Below are 14,295 nucleotides of genomic sequence, written 5' to 3'. Positions count from 1 at the left end.
CTTCCATTTCCCCCACGTCTTATTTTTAAATAGGGAATAGGGGTTCGTGTGCTACCTCATTTGAAAGGTTATTTAATTCTCTATTCATTAATATCAACATTGACCTAATTATTTATACAGGGCGTCCAAGAAACATTATTTTGAATTAAATTAATTGACACAAAAAGAAGAATGTATGCAATTTCTTTAACTCAAAATACATTCTACTACTGACAGAAAAATGTTTATTTGACAAATAAATATTGTTTTTCGCTTAAATTCAATATTCAACCTACCAAGAGGCAGATGGGTGGCAGCTTGAACATTGAAATTAAGCAAAAAGCAACGTTTATTTATCAAAAAATATTTTTTCTGTTTTGTGACAGCAGTAGAATGTATTTTGAATTAAATAAATTACATACATTCTTCTTTTTGTGTCAATTTAATTAAAATATTTTTTGTTGGACACCCTTGTGTAAATAATTATGTTAATGTTTACATTAATGAATAGAGAATTAAATATCCTTTTAAACGAGCTGGCACACGACCCCTATTCCCTATTTAAAAATAAGGGGTGAGGAAAGTGGAAGGGAGGGGGTTGACAAATGAAAAATGTATGTATCGTAAAAATGTGTCCCCCTTAGATCAAAAATCGACCTGTTTCGTAATTTCCTTAAAATCTAATAATTACTGCCAAATATCGAGGTGGACTGTTTTCTTTGGCCAACTCTGTATAAGTAAAGTAACTTGTGAAGCAATAACGATTAATTTCATTTGGGATGCTAATTAGGAAGTGATTTTCACGATTTTTTTACCAAAAAAGGGACCAACTTTATCTTGAGCGTAACTTACTTACTTTTGATGTTAGAAACTTAAAAAAACACACAAAAAAGCTTTTTTTAAACACTTTAAAAAAGTTGTAATAAGTTTTCTCCAAAAAGTGCTTGAATTTTTGGTTATTTCACGATGAAACGAAATAATAACCTAATTTTCATTAGCTACAACTCTGCTTCTGCTAGGTCTGCAGACTTCATATATACACATTTTTTTACTTTTGTATTGGCTATATTTTGCTAAGAATGGTTTTTTAAATAGAATACAGTGAGGATTAAGGACTTAATAGAATACATACTGTAATGTATTGGCCATGTAATTATAAACCCCACTCGCGACGCTCATGTATTGCTAATTATCGCATTATATTTTAGTTAGTTTACAGGTAAAAGAATTAACCAGTTGTATTTGATATGTAGTCAAATAAAGATTTGTTTTGGGTTCATCCAAGTGTTTTTGTGCCGAATATTTCATGGCGACGAAGATAAAACGTTTTTAAAGTGTGTATAAGTGAATACAAAATGTCGAAAAACGGAAAATTAGATTTATCGTTAAATTTGGAATTTAATCCCAGAATTTGTGAATGGAATGTGTTTATAAAAAGACTAGAACAATATTTCATCGTTAGAGAAATTACATATGTTAATATTAAAAGAGCTATTTTGTTATATAGCCTTTCAGAAGAAGCTTATATCTTGTTATCCGACTTGTCCGTGCCTAAAAAACCTGAAGAATGTGAATTTAATGTCATTGTAAAAAGCCTAGATAGCTACTATAACAAAACTTGTTTAGTGTAGGTAGAAAGGGCAAAGTTTTATGGTGCTTCGAAAACAAAAAGTGAAACTGTACAAGATTGGAGTGTACGTTTAAAAAAACTAGCCGGTACGTGTGAATTTGGAAATAATTTGGAAACGAAATTAACAGATATGTTTATTTCAAAATATAATGATGGAAAAGTAAAGAATACGCTATTTGCACTGAAGTCAGATATCACATTTAATAAAGCTATGGAAACAGCACAAATTGAAGAAGCAGCAATAACTGGCATTAACGAAGTAGATAGCAGAAGTGTGGTGAAAGTGGAACCAGTAGAAGAAAGAGAGGTGTGTCAAATAACGAGTGGAAGTTGCAGTAAGGAAATATTGCAAGTATCACAGCGTGGGGATGGCAGAGCACATCAACAAGAACGGCGATTTAAGGAGACTAGACCTTCAACTTCAGGGATGCAGAGACATAGTTCGGATTTTAATCGTGATGAGTGAAGAAGGAACTGAATCATCTGTATTATGTATATTAGCAAATAATGATCCGCCAATTTATATTGATATCAGTATTAGAGGCAAAATGTTTTAATTTGAATTAGATTCGGGCGCCGCGGTCTCTGTCCTACCTTTTAGTATATATAACAAATATTTTAATACACGACCGTTATCTCAAGTTAATGTATCGTTAGTTAATTTTTCGGGAGACAAGGTTCATCCTAAGGGCAAAATTAACTTACCAGTAACTTTTTCAAAACAAACAAATAATTTGGATTTTTATGTTATGCATCGAGAAACTCCAGCCTTGCTAGGTAGAAATTTTATTAGGTGTTATAATATGGGTTTCAGGGAACTAAATTTTCTTGAAGCAGATAAAAATAATGAAATAATGGGGTGGTTAATGAAAGATTTTCCCACTGTAGTTTCTGACAAATTGGGCACATTTAATAAATTTCAGTTCAAATTTAATATTAAACCAGATGCCAGACCTAAATTTTTTAAACCCAGAGTGGTTCCTTTTTCTTTAAGAAACAAGGTAGAGGTGGAATTAGATAAAATGGTCCAGGAGGGCATTATATCTGCAGTTGAATTTTCGGAATGGGGAACACCCATAGTACCGATTTTAAAAAATGATGGAGGTGTTAGGATTTGTGGTGATTTCAAAATAACTATCAATCCTTTTATCGAAGCGGATAAATATCCGTTACCACGGATCGATGATTTATTTGCTAATTTACAGGGTGGTCAAGAGTTTTCTAAAATTGACCTGAGTCAAGCTTATCAGCAAGTTGTGATTCATCCAGATTTTCGGAAATATACAGTTATTAGTACTCATAAGGGATTATTTGCATTTAATCGTCTACCGTACAGAGTTATATCAGGTCCATCCCAGTTCCAACATATTATGGAACAAATATTTCTCAATATGCCAAGTATATCTATTTTTTAGATGATATTCTAATTACAGGAAGGAATAGGGAAGAACACACTAAGAATTTGTGTAAAGTTTTAGCGATTTTACAAGAATGTGGTCTTACAGTAAAAAAAGGAAAATGTACGTTTTACGCGGAATCAGTATCTTATCTTGGATTTATAATTGATAAAAGGGGCTTGCATAAAAGTCAAGATAAAATTCGGGCTATTGAGGAAATCCCAGAACCTACGAATGTGACACAACTAAAATCGTTTTTGGGAAGGATAAATTATTATAATCGACTCATTCCAAATCTCCCAAACATTGTTCATTGTTTATATAAGCTTTTAAAACAAAATGTAGTTTGGCACTGGGATGAAGAATGTCAGTTAGCTTTTGACACTATTAAACAAATGTTAGTTTCAGATCTAGTATTAGTTCATTACGACCCAACCTTAGAATTAAATTTAACGGTTGATAGTTCAGATTATGGGATCGGAGCTGTTCTCTCGCATAGTTTGAAAGATGGTAGCGAGAAACCAATCTATTTTGCTAGTAGAACGCTCAGCGATACCGAAAATGCTTATTTGACTCTAGATAAAGAAGCAACTGCTATAGTGTGGGGAATCAAACGTTTCTACCAATTTTTATATGGGAAGGAGTTCAATTTAATCACAGATAACAAGGCGTTAGTATCCATTTTTGGCCCTAAAAATGGGATACCGGTTACGGCGGCAAATAGATTGCAGCGATATGCAGTATTTTTAAGTGGTTTCAATTTTAATATAAAGCATGTATCGACACAAAAAAAAATGTAGCTGACTTTTTAAGTAGATTGCCTTCAAATAAGTCGATAAGGCTAGATTCTTCTAAGTTTAATATAGAGGAAACTGTTAATTTAAATTATTTAGCAGAAAGCGAAGAAATTCCTATTAATGTGAGTGATATAAGGAAAGAAACAGAATTAGATCCGATTTTGTCTCGTGTAACTAAATATGTTATGGCCAAATGGCCCACAAATGTTGAATTAGAAATTAAACCCTATTTCCTTAAACGAAATGAAATATCTATTGAAGATGGCTTCTTATTGTGGGGGCAAAGAGTAATTGTTCCTAGTAAACTACGAAATAAATTACTGAATGAATTGCATTCAGCTCACTTTGGTATAGTTAAGATGAAATTATTAGCTAGGTCTTATATTTGGTGGCCATCATTAAATACAGAAATTGAAGTTCTCAGCAAGAACTGCATTCCTTGTCAGCACATGCAGGCAGATCCTCCTAAGGTTCCCTTACATGGCTGGAGCATTCCTCAAAATGTTTGGTCACGCGTGCATATAGATTTTGCCGAAACACGAAAAACTCATTTTCTTATAATTTTGGATGCTTTTTCTAAATGGGTAGAAGTTTGTCCAATGTCTTCAATCACCTCAATGGCTACGATTGCTAAACTTAGGGAGTGTTTTGCTCGTTATGGTTTACCGGAAGTACTTGTCAGCGATAACGGCCCGCAGCTAACATCGCAAGAATTTAAACATTTTACTTTAATTAATGGTATTAAACATATAACAATACCTCCTTTTTCAGCACATTGCAACGGTGCTGCTGAAAATAGCATTAAAACAGTCAAGCATTTTTTGTTAAAAGATATTGATCAAAGGAATATTAATTTATCATTGTCTAAATTTTTATTGACATATAGGAACACAGTGCACCTGTCGACAGGTACTTCTCCCGCTAAGATATTTTTTGGAAGGGCTTTGCGAACGCGTCTAGATTTAATTAAACCTGATGATTTACAAAACCAACAATCAAACCCAGTTGATTTAACACAAATTAGACGTAACTTGATGCAAGCGCAAGAAAATTATAAGAAATATTATAGGGGGAGGAGACAGGTAGAGTTTGTAGTGGGGGATATCGTTTTAGTTAAAGATTATAGAAACACCAAGATGTCGTGGTGTAAAGCAAAGATTTTACGAATTATAGGTAGAAGAGAATATTTGGTAAATCCGTTAGGTAGTAAACTTACGTGGAAAAGACATTTTAATCAAATTAAAATAGTTTTTAATAATAATTTAGAAGGTATTACATTTGCGGAGACGATGCACGATAGTTCAGAGGAAAATAATATTCAAAATAACGAGGAAAATGTTATCCAAGCCGCTACAAACTCAACAGGAAATCTAGGTGGGGAGCCTCAGCTAGACTCTCAAAATGATAGTGATGTTATCCAAGAGTCAGGCATCCCACATAGACGTCCAATAAGATCTAGAAAAGAACCACAACGTTTTGGATTCGAAATATAGTATTTAGGAGTTTAGTTTTGTTGTGTTCCTAAATGTAGTTATAAGTAGGATTTTAGGGTGGGGTGATGTAATGTATTGGCCATGTAATTATAAACCCCACTCGCGACGCTCATGTATTGCTAATTATCGCATTATATTTTAGTTAGTTTACAGGTAAAAGAATTAACCAGTTGTATTTGATATGTAGTCAAATAAAGATTTGTTTTGGGTTCATCCAAGTGTTTTTGTGCCGAATATTTCACATACGGTGGATACCTTCTACAGAAATCTGCATATAAAAGAATCGCATACAAAAAGACTTTACTTGCATTGAAAAAGTAGGAATATGTTCCGCAGTTTTCTAAAATCACATAAAATGGTGGACATTTGTCCACCAAAAATTGTATGTCTTTCATATTTTTTCTCCATTGGGCCAAATAAAATCTTAAAGAAGAAATTAAAATTGCAGATTAACGATATTGAGATTGCAAAAACCTCTTCTAATGTAACATAAAACTTTACGACACCTAATTAAATGTTTCAATCCAGAAATCAAAATATGCCGTTTATTATACTGCAACTTGAAATCAGCAAAATGCAAAACTCTTCTTCTTCTCTTCTTCTTCTTGTAATAGGACTATGTCCTGTTTCTTCTGTTACAGTCTTTGCTGCGATCCAGAGCTCCAACTCTCGTACCATCGTTTTTTGGGTCTTCCTATGGGTCGCTTGGTGTTGGGCTTCTGTGTTTTCGCCCAATGCGCCATACGTTCAGGGTCCATCCGATCTACGTGGTCTCTCCACATGCGTCGTCGCGCTCTTGTCCATCTCACTACGTCTTGAACGCCTAGCTCTCTCAATGTGTCTTCGTTTCGTATTCTATCTCTGAGTGTGATACCTCTTATGGATCTTAGGGTTTTCATCTCTGTTGTTCTCATTATTTGTTTGGTCTTTGTTGTCTCGGCCCTTGTCTCAGCTGCGTATGTCAGTACGGGTCTAACACATGTCTTATAAATGCGGACTTTGCTTTCGGTGCTCATATATTTATTCCGCCAGATTATATCCCTCAGGAAACCAGATATTCTCGCTGCTTTCGTTGCCTGCTGTTTTGATTCTTGCCAAAGATGCCTGTCGCTAGATATTTCCACACCTAAGTATCTGAATTCCATTACCTGTTCGATTATATGGTCGTCCACTACTAATTTACATCTAATTGGGTTCCTGGATATTACCATGGATTGGGTTTTCTCTTTGGATAGTGTCAGGTTATACTTTTCGGCGGTTATTTTGAATTTTTGTAGTAGGCGTTGTAAGTCATCTTCGTTTTCGGCTATTAAGATTGCATCATCTGCGTAGCAAAGTATTCTCATGGTTCGGTTACCCATTTTGTATCCCTGATTCATTATGTTAACACTACCTATAACTTCATCCATTATTAAATTAAATAGGCATGGACTGAGGCTGTCCCCTTGTCTAATGCCTGCATTGATTTTGATTTCTTCCGTGAGCCCGTGTGTGGTTTTAATTCGTGTTTTGTTGGATCTATTGAGCTCTTTGATTATGTTTCTATACCTCTGACCTATGTTTTTCTTTTCAAGGATAGTGAGCACGTCCTTTAATCGTACTCTGTCGAATGCTTGTTTCAGATCTACAAAGCATGTGAACATGGGCTTGTCGAATTCTATTGATTTCTCAACTAATTGTCGCATTATGAAAATAGCGTCTATTGTAGATCTGTTTGGGCGAAAACCCTGTTGTTCTTCCGATACACCGGCTTTCTTATATATTTTTTGGGATAGAATTTTTGTCAATAGTTTTGATGTAGAATTGAGTAGTGTAATTCCTCGGTAGTTCGTAGGATCTGTCTTTCTTGTAGATGGGTATTAATGCAAAACTCTTAAATACTTAATCATTTAAATTTAATTTCAAAACAATTACAGGTTATACCTTTCAATGCGAAACTCAGATTGATGTAATAGCTACATCATGTAACAGATACATAAGAGGGAATACTCAAATTTCAAATCCTCAGATTACTGACATCTGGATGGGAATAGTTAATATTAATTATACTAGTTGTTAATAATAGACATTTTTGGATGAAATACAAACTGCATAACTTCAAAATCGCATTAAAATAATCCGCATAAAACAAGACCTTACTGTACTTACTTCTTGAAAATCCACAAGGAAAAGAAAATTTTTCCTGTAGTTGGCTGTATACCATCAATCACAAAAATTGAAGAAAAATCCTTTGTAAAAGGTATAAAAATTTTTTATTAAAAATCCCTTTAAGGTCAATTACTTTTAATGGGAAATAAGCCACAATTTTACCAAAAAAATGATTTTATTAACGTTTCGAAGCCCAAAGCGGGCTTCGTTGTCAAAATACAAAATACTACTCAAATAAACAAAATGTTGTTGCTAAGTAAAAAAATTCTTCTAATAATTTATTTAATCTGACTCATTTATATTGGCAATTCAGACGTATATTATACATTTTAAAGTAGAAGACTTTAAAATGATATCGCCAATATTTATGAGTTGCGTTCCTGGGACGACTTTACTAAAAGATAGCTCATTCGATTACATGAAATCATTAAATTAATTATAATTATTAAATAATCGTGTTGGTGGTCGATTTCGATTTACCAACACGCTGGATGGACGACATTAAACGAATATCCAAGAAATGGCAACAAGAAGCACAGAACCGTGAAGAGTGGCGAAGAATGGGAGAGACCTATGTCCAGCAGTGGACAGAAAAGGTTGTATGATGATGATGATGATTAAATAATCATCAATAAATTATTCATTAAACGTTAGAATAAGTAAACATCAGTCTTATATTAAAAATAGAGAATTTGATAGATCTCAAATATCTCAACATGCATGGGATAATGAACAAAGAGTTCAGTGGAGAGATTCAAGTATAGTCCTGAAAGAATCAGATAGTAAAAAGAGAAAAATCAAAGAAGCGGCTCTAATTATGCTAAATGAAACCAATTGTCTCGCAAATTCCTCGGTAGAATGCAGTAAGATGTGGTTATCCATACTAAAAGACGAAGTTAATAGAAAGAAAATACCACGATTAGTAAGTCAATAACATATCGAGTTAGTACAAATTTTATATTTTAGTATTATAGGTCTGGATCCCGCGTATTAAAAAAAAGTTGATTAATAGCAAGCTGAAAATTTGTTAATAGCTTGAGGGTGTCTAGTCGGACAAACTTTGATATATAGGAACACTGGAACAGGGAAAGTTTTAATTGTGGAACAGGTTAAAAATTTGGAACGGTTAGACCACGAAAACGTCACATGTATTTTGTCCGACAGAACTTCCAATTGATTTGTTACCCTTTCATTAAACTCTCATGCAAAAATTAGGCTGCTATTTATCACCAAATGGGAATTATAATGAGTGAAACACGTAGAATATGTCAAATGACAGGAATTATGACAGGTGATAAATAGCAGTCTGATTTTTGCATGAGAGTTTAATGAAAGGGTAACAAATCAATTGGAAGTTCTGTCGGACAAAATACATGTGACGTTTTCGTGGTCTAACCGTTCCAAATTTTTAACCTGTTCCACAATTAAAACTTCCCCTGTTCCAGTGTTCCCATATATCAAAGTTTGTCCGATTAGACACCCTCAAGATATTAACAAATTTTCAGCTTGCTATTAATCAACTTTTTTTTCATACGCTGGATCCAGACCTATTACTTATTGTATATCTATGTATTATTAATATTATTTATAATTTAAACATATTAAAGTCAGAATTTGGTATTAGTTTTTTGAAAGTAAATTAAATGTAAGACCAAATACTTACGATGTTGGGATAGTATCACGAGGTTTTTTCCTGGTTTTCCCTCGTGATTTACTATGGAATCTCTAACGCGAGAATTTTACTGTCATCGTTGCATTTGGTTGTCTTTTTAAAGACAGATCACATGCTATGATTTTTTTTGTAATGGATATTCTTGAGTTGGGATTGATTTCATGTAATAGAATGAACTATCTTTTAGTAAAGTCGTCCCAGGAACGCAACTCATAAATATTGGCGATATAATTTTAAAGACTTCTACTTTAAAATGTATAATATACGTCTGAATTTACAATATAAATTAGTCAGATTAAATAAATTATTAGAAGAATTTTTTAATTAGCAACAACATTTTTGTTTATTTTAGTAGTATTTTGTATTTTGACAACGAAACCCGATTTGGGCTTCGAAACGTTAATAAAATCATTTTTTTGGTAAAATTGTGGCTTATTTTCCATTAAAAGTAATTGGTTATAAAAATGCCACAAAAAAATAGCTTCAGAGCAACATCCCTTTAAGGGCTACATCACAGAACGTTTTCTATTTTATAAAAACATCATCATCAGTGTTAAAACAGGTTGGATGCCAGCTGAGCCACCAAAGAAATATTAGGGTAAAAACCCTTTAAATATTATATAGTTGCATTAAAAGTGCATACTTAAATAAAACTCCTTCGCATGGATACATATTGAACAGAATAATGCCCTTAGGTAAGGTATTGATCTTCCCAACACGTGGGATGTAAATTAAGTTGTTTACATTACAATGATTTAATGGCAACTGTGTAACGTTACAATGTTCCATCTCCTTTCTATAGTTTCTCCTGTTGTCTTCCTTTGTGCTTTACTTCTCATATTATAGATTTTTTTCTTCATTTTGTGTCCTTGACGTTTGAGTTAATTTTCGTTCCAAGCCTTTTCGTTTTAGTTTACATTTCATTCTGTAGTCTTTCCTTTCAAATTAAGTCCCCATTCGAGTTATTCAAAAATTAAATTCAGCACTTCAATTGTTCTAGCTCCTGTCCTATTCCTCTAAAGTACTTCAAATAATAATTTTCTAAAACCCGAACTATTTATTGTAATAGCGACCATCAAATAAATTCGTTAGCACTAGTTTTTCTCCAATATGTTAACCACTTAAAAATGAGTGCCTTCATAAATACAACTTGTTTTCTTCCGAATAAAACTTGAAACAAGTAAAACATATGAAATAATATCTACAAGAAGTTTTTCCCAACTTATTTGGGTCGCTGGGGAGAGCCTATTCCCATGCTGTATGCATAAAGTACAATCTAGCCGCCGTTCTGCACCGGTGCCGTCGCAACTACAATAAGGGCCTGCATCCGAACACCTCCAGTCAACAGAGGCTACGTGGAGCCGAAGTCCCTCTAATACCTGAGGACGGAAAAGGAAATCCCTCGACGGACGCAAAAGATAAGTAGCCCTCTTGTAGTCAGGCGTTAGCAAAGTGCTACTGAACAAATTTCCTTGGCAATAAATATCTTTTGTTAATAATCTTCAATTTTCTTTCTTCAGTATATTAAATACCAATAATGTGTATCTGATTGATTTACCAGGGTCAATAAATGAATATGTGAAGTTACTTTTGAATTTTATTGATTAACCTCCCTTAGATCCTTGGAAAAGTGATTCATTGTTGCACAGCACAGGACCTACGCCAGGCTGCGCTAGCCAATAACCTTTGTAAGGGTTACAACTGGTAACTTACTTTTTGAGTTATTTGCGAAAAACCTTCTAAAAACGTGGTTTTTTTTGTTGAAAAATGAACATATTCACTCACAATTAACTCGAAAAATATCAACTTGGTGAAAAAACTCTATGGAACAAAATTTGTTTAGAATTAGTCAGTTTGTGCATTTCCGGACATACTTTGAAGATATATTTTTTCACCTCCTAGCAGGGGTAAAACTCACCCCTAGGGCAAATTCACTTAGTGAATACTATATATTTTACCGTCAGTGAACTGACTATTTGTACTTATACTTAATTTCCTGACGATTTGTTCTAATACTAAGTTGAATAAACTCGTTGATAGCTGGTCCCTTATTTTAAACTTCTATCCACTGCGAATTGCCTTAAAATGCACTATTCCATTTCTACCCGATTTTTCGTGTTCCTAACCAATATTCTCACTAGCCTTATTCGCTCTGTACATGACTGACGCGTCACTTGGCGCCTGACATTTTTGGCTACCACAATTTGACGTTAAACATAATAATATGATACACATATGACATATTTGACGTTAAGAGGAAACAGTATCGATCAACAGGTAGCAAAAACGCGTTCCAAGATTGCGGCTGTAATTTTGAATCTTTTTTCGAGATATTTGGCACACGTATTCGTAATATAATAAAGAATGGCGGTACAGAGCCCAATTTGAAAAATATATTAATATGTGGAAATTACTCTGTAATTAAATACAATATTAAAAAAACGAGCCTGTACCGCCATTAAGAAGAACAAAAAAATACACTTTTTTCAAATAAACTTTTTTATCCGATGCCTAGATTTTATGTCATTTTGGAACTACTAAAATTTTTTATTTCATTAGTAGTTCCAAAATGACACAAAATCTAGGTATCGGATAAAAAAGTTTATTTGAAGAAAGTGTATTTTTTTGTTCTTCTTAATGGCGGTACAGGCTCTTTTTTTTAATATTGTATTTAATTACAGAGTAATTTCTACATCTTAATATATTTTTTAAATTGGGATCTGTACCGCCATTCTTTATTATATTACGAATACGTGTGCCAAATATCTCGAAAAAATATTCAAAATTACAGTCGAAATCTTGGAACGCGTTTTCGCTACCTGTTGATCGCTACTGTTTCCTCTTAATATGTAATATTTATTTACAATTTTTTATAAAATTTGTTATACAAACAATAAGTGTGTTTGTGGAGACAGTCAGGGACTAGTCCACGACAAGTGGAGCATGCGCACTTTAAAATAATAAAAGTAATACCGTTGATATATAAATATACAAGGTATATTTACTATTAATTAATTATTAATTATTAATATACTGGTATCCCAGCAAACAGGTTTGAGCCCAGTTACGTGATGATTACGTTAAATTTACGGAAAATTTCAACGAATACGTAACTCCTTGATTTATGACGGGAAAAAACGTATTTCAGTGCCAAATCATTCACCTATATATTAGTGCTTCCTTTATACATGTTTGACATTAGAATAATATAAAATCATAATGACGAATATAGTACATGTTTTTTATAATAGGTGTGAATGTCGGTTACATCGCAAAGGTACGTTTATTTCACGTAATAATCACGAAACAGAAATAACTTCCTTCGGTTAAATTTTGAGAAATATTTTGGAAAACAAAATTTTACAACGGTGTTTTATGGACGTCGAAAAATTAGATTTATTTCACGTAGAAGTAATGTAAATAATACCAATATTTAAACAAAAAGTTTATGATTTCGCTTTTAAAATCATTTAGCATAACTATTTCAATCCAACCTTGATTTGCTATTTTTTTCTTTAAAAATATCACAGGAGCTAAAATTATGTTGAGTCTAATTTTCAAATCGCGCGCGGTGATGACCTACTACCAAGCCTTTCTCCTCCTTTAAATACTATCACGTGATCACGGTACCTAATTAACATAGTTGGTTCGAAAACTAAATTAATTGATTTCTCGAATAATAGATACGTTTCGACAGGATTGTTTTTTTTATATTATTCTGGTATTGAAATAGATTTTTAGTAAGACCAATTAGTTAATAGTAGAAGAAATTTAAAAACAAAAAGAAAATACGTAATACTAATTTAAAGTAAGTAGAATAGTTTAGCTCTAATTTAAAAATAATCGATTTTTATAATCGATGATCATAACCTCTAATATCAGCTTCTCACATTTCTCACAACAAAAAGTGAAGTGAAAGTGAAACGTGAAGACGAAGAGCTTTATTTCCCTCGTTTTATTTTTTATTATAATAATGTCTTTCATATTAACGTTTACCTCACTGTTCGAGGGTTGAAGTGCCGATGATGCAATTAGAAAAAACAAGAAAGTGTCCTCCTCGAAATAAAAGTGACCTGTGTTGTGTTTTGTGTTGGCAAATTTTTTAATGTGTCTTTAGGTCGGTACCATTTTTGGTTCATTATCTTGTATAATAATTATGCAAGACAAATGTTTTAAAGTCTCTAAATTCTACTAAATAAATACATTGTTAATACTTTATATACTTGTTTTATTTATATCATATGAGGATAATAATTACGTGATTCATAAGTTAATTAAGGTCGAATTATTTACGTGAAACGAGGACGTATCTTTCACGTGAATACTAATATATACATTCCCTAAAAGATACGTTAATCAACACGTATTTGCAACGTGAATTTCCCGAAACATTTTATTGCTATTTAAGGTAAATAACACGTCTATTGAAGACGAGTTATTCACGTAATTTAAAGATGTATTTTCAATGTGACATTCCAACTAAATTTTCACGTGAAATTCACGTAAGCAATTTACGTATATTGGTGACAAATGTACCCAAAATTCACGTAATTAACACGTCGGTCTGTTTGCTGGGATATTTATCAATAAACGATAATACGTTAAATATAATATGTAATTAAATTGCGCATGCGTTGTCATGGACTAAAAGTCACCGACAGGGTTCAAGAACGAACATAATGACACTGATATTACAAAAATTCGCCAAAACTGTCATATTTCGCCGCTACGGATGCTGGCATAGTTTCTTGTACAGAGACATGTAAAAGGATAGACTTGGCTAGGGATATGCCACTCAATGCATCGAGGTGTAACGTCGACATAGGATTGAGTGGTCTAGCCATCTTTGTCTGTTACATGCGCGGGCTCGCTTGGTTAAAAGAGATAGATAGACCACCAATCGACTGTTTCCATGCTGTGTCCGCGTTACGCTTTTTTGGTGAGTATGCCGAGTCTACGCTTAATATGTCAATGTTCGTGTATCCCCGCCATGGTCATGCACGGGGCGGGTAAGCGTTTCTGGCATTTCTAATGTTCTGATGATCTGATAAAAAACAATATTTTTTACTTAAGTTGTTTTTCTTTTAAATAATTTGTTTATTATAATAGTTTACAAAAAAATAAATTTAATTGAATTTTTTCTACATTGTTAATTTCTTTTTCTAATTTTCTACTTGGG

General features: G+C 33.0%; 1 protein-coding gene across 1 annotated transcript in view; it reads left to right on the top strand.

Annotated features, from left to right (window-relative positions):
- Positions 1-14,295, top strand: part of LOC114330072 (lysyl oxidase homolog 3) — an 87,428-nt gene that overhangs the window by 49,443 nt on the left and 23,690 nt on the right. The window lies entirely within an intron of this gene.

This window comes from Diabrotica virgifera, chromosome 2 (assembly GCF_917563875.1).
Source record: "Diabrotica virgifera virgifera chromosome 2, PGI_DIABVI_V3a".
Taxonomy (NCBI): Eukaryota; Metazoa; Arthropoda; class Insecta; order Coleoptera; family Chrysomelidae; genus Diabrotica; species Diabrotica virgifera.
Note: the sequence above shows the minus strand (reverse complement) of the source record. Positions and strands in the feature narration are given on the sequence as shown.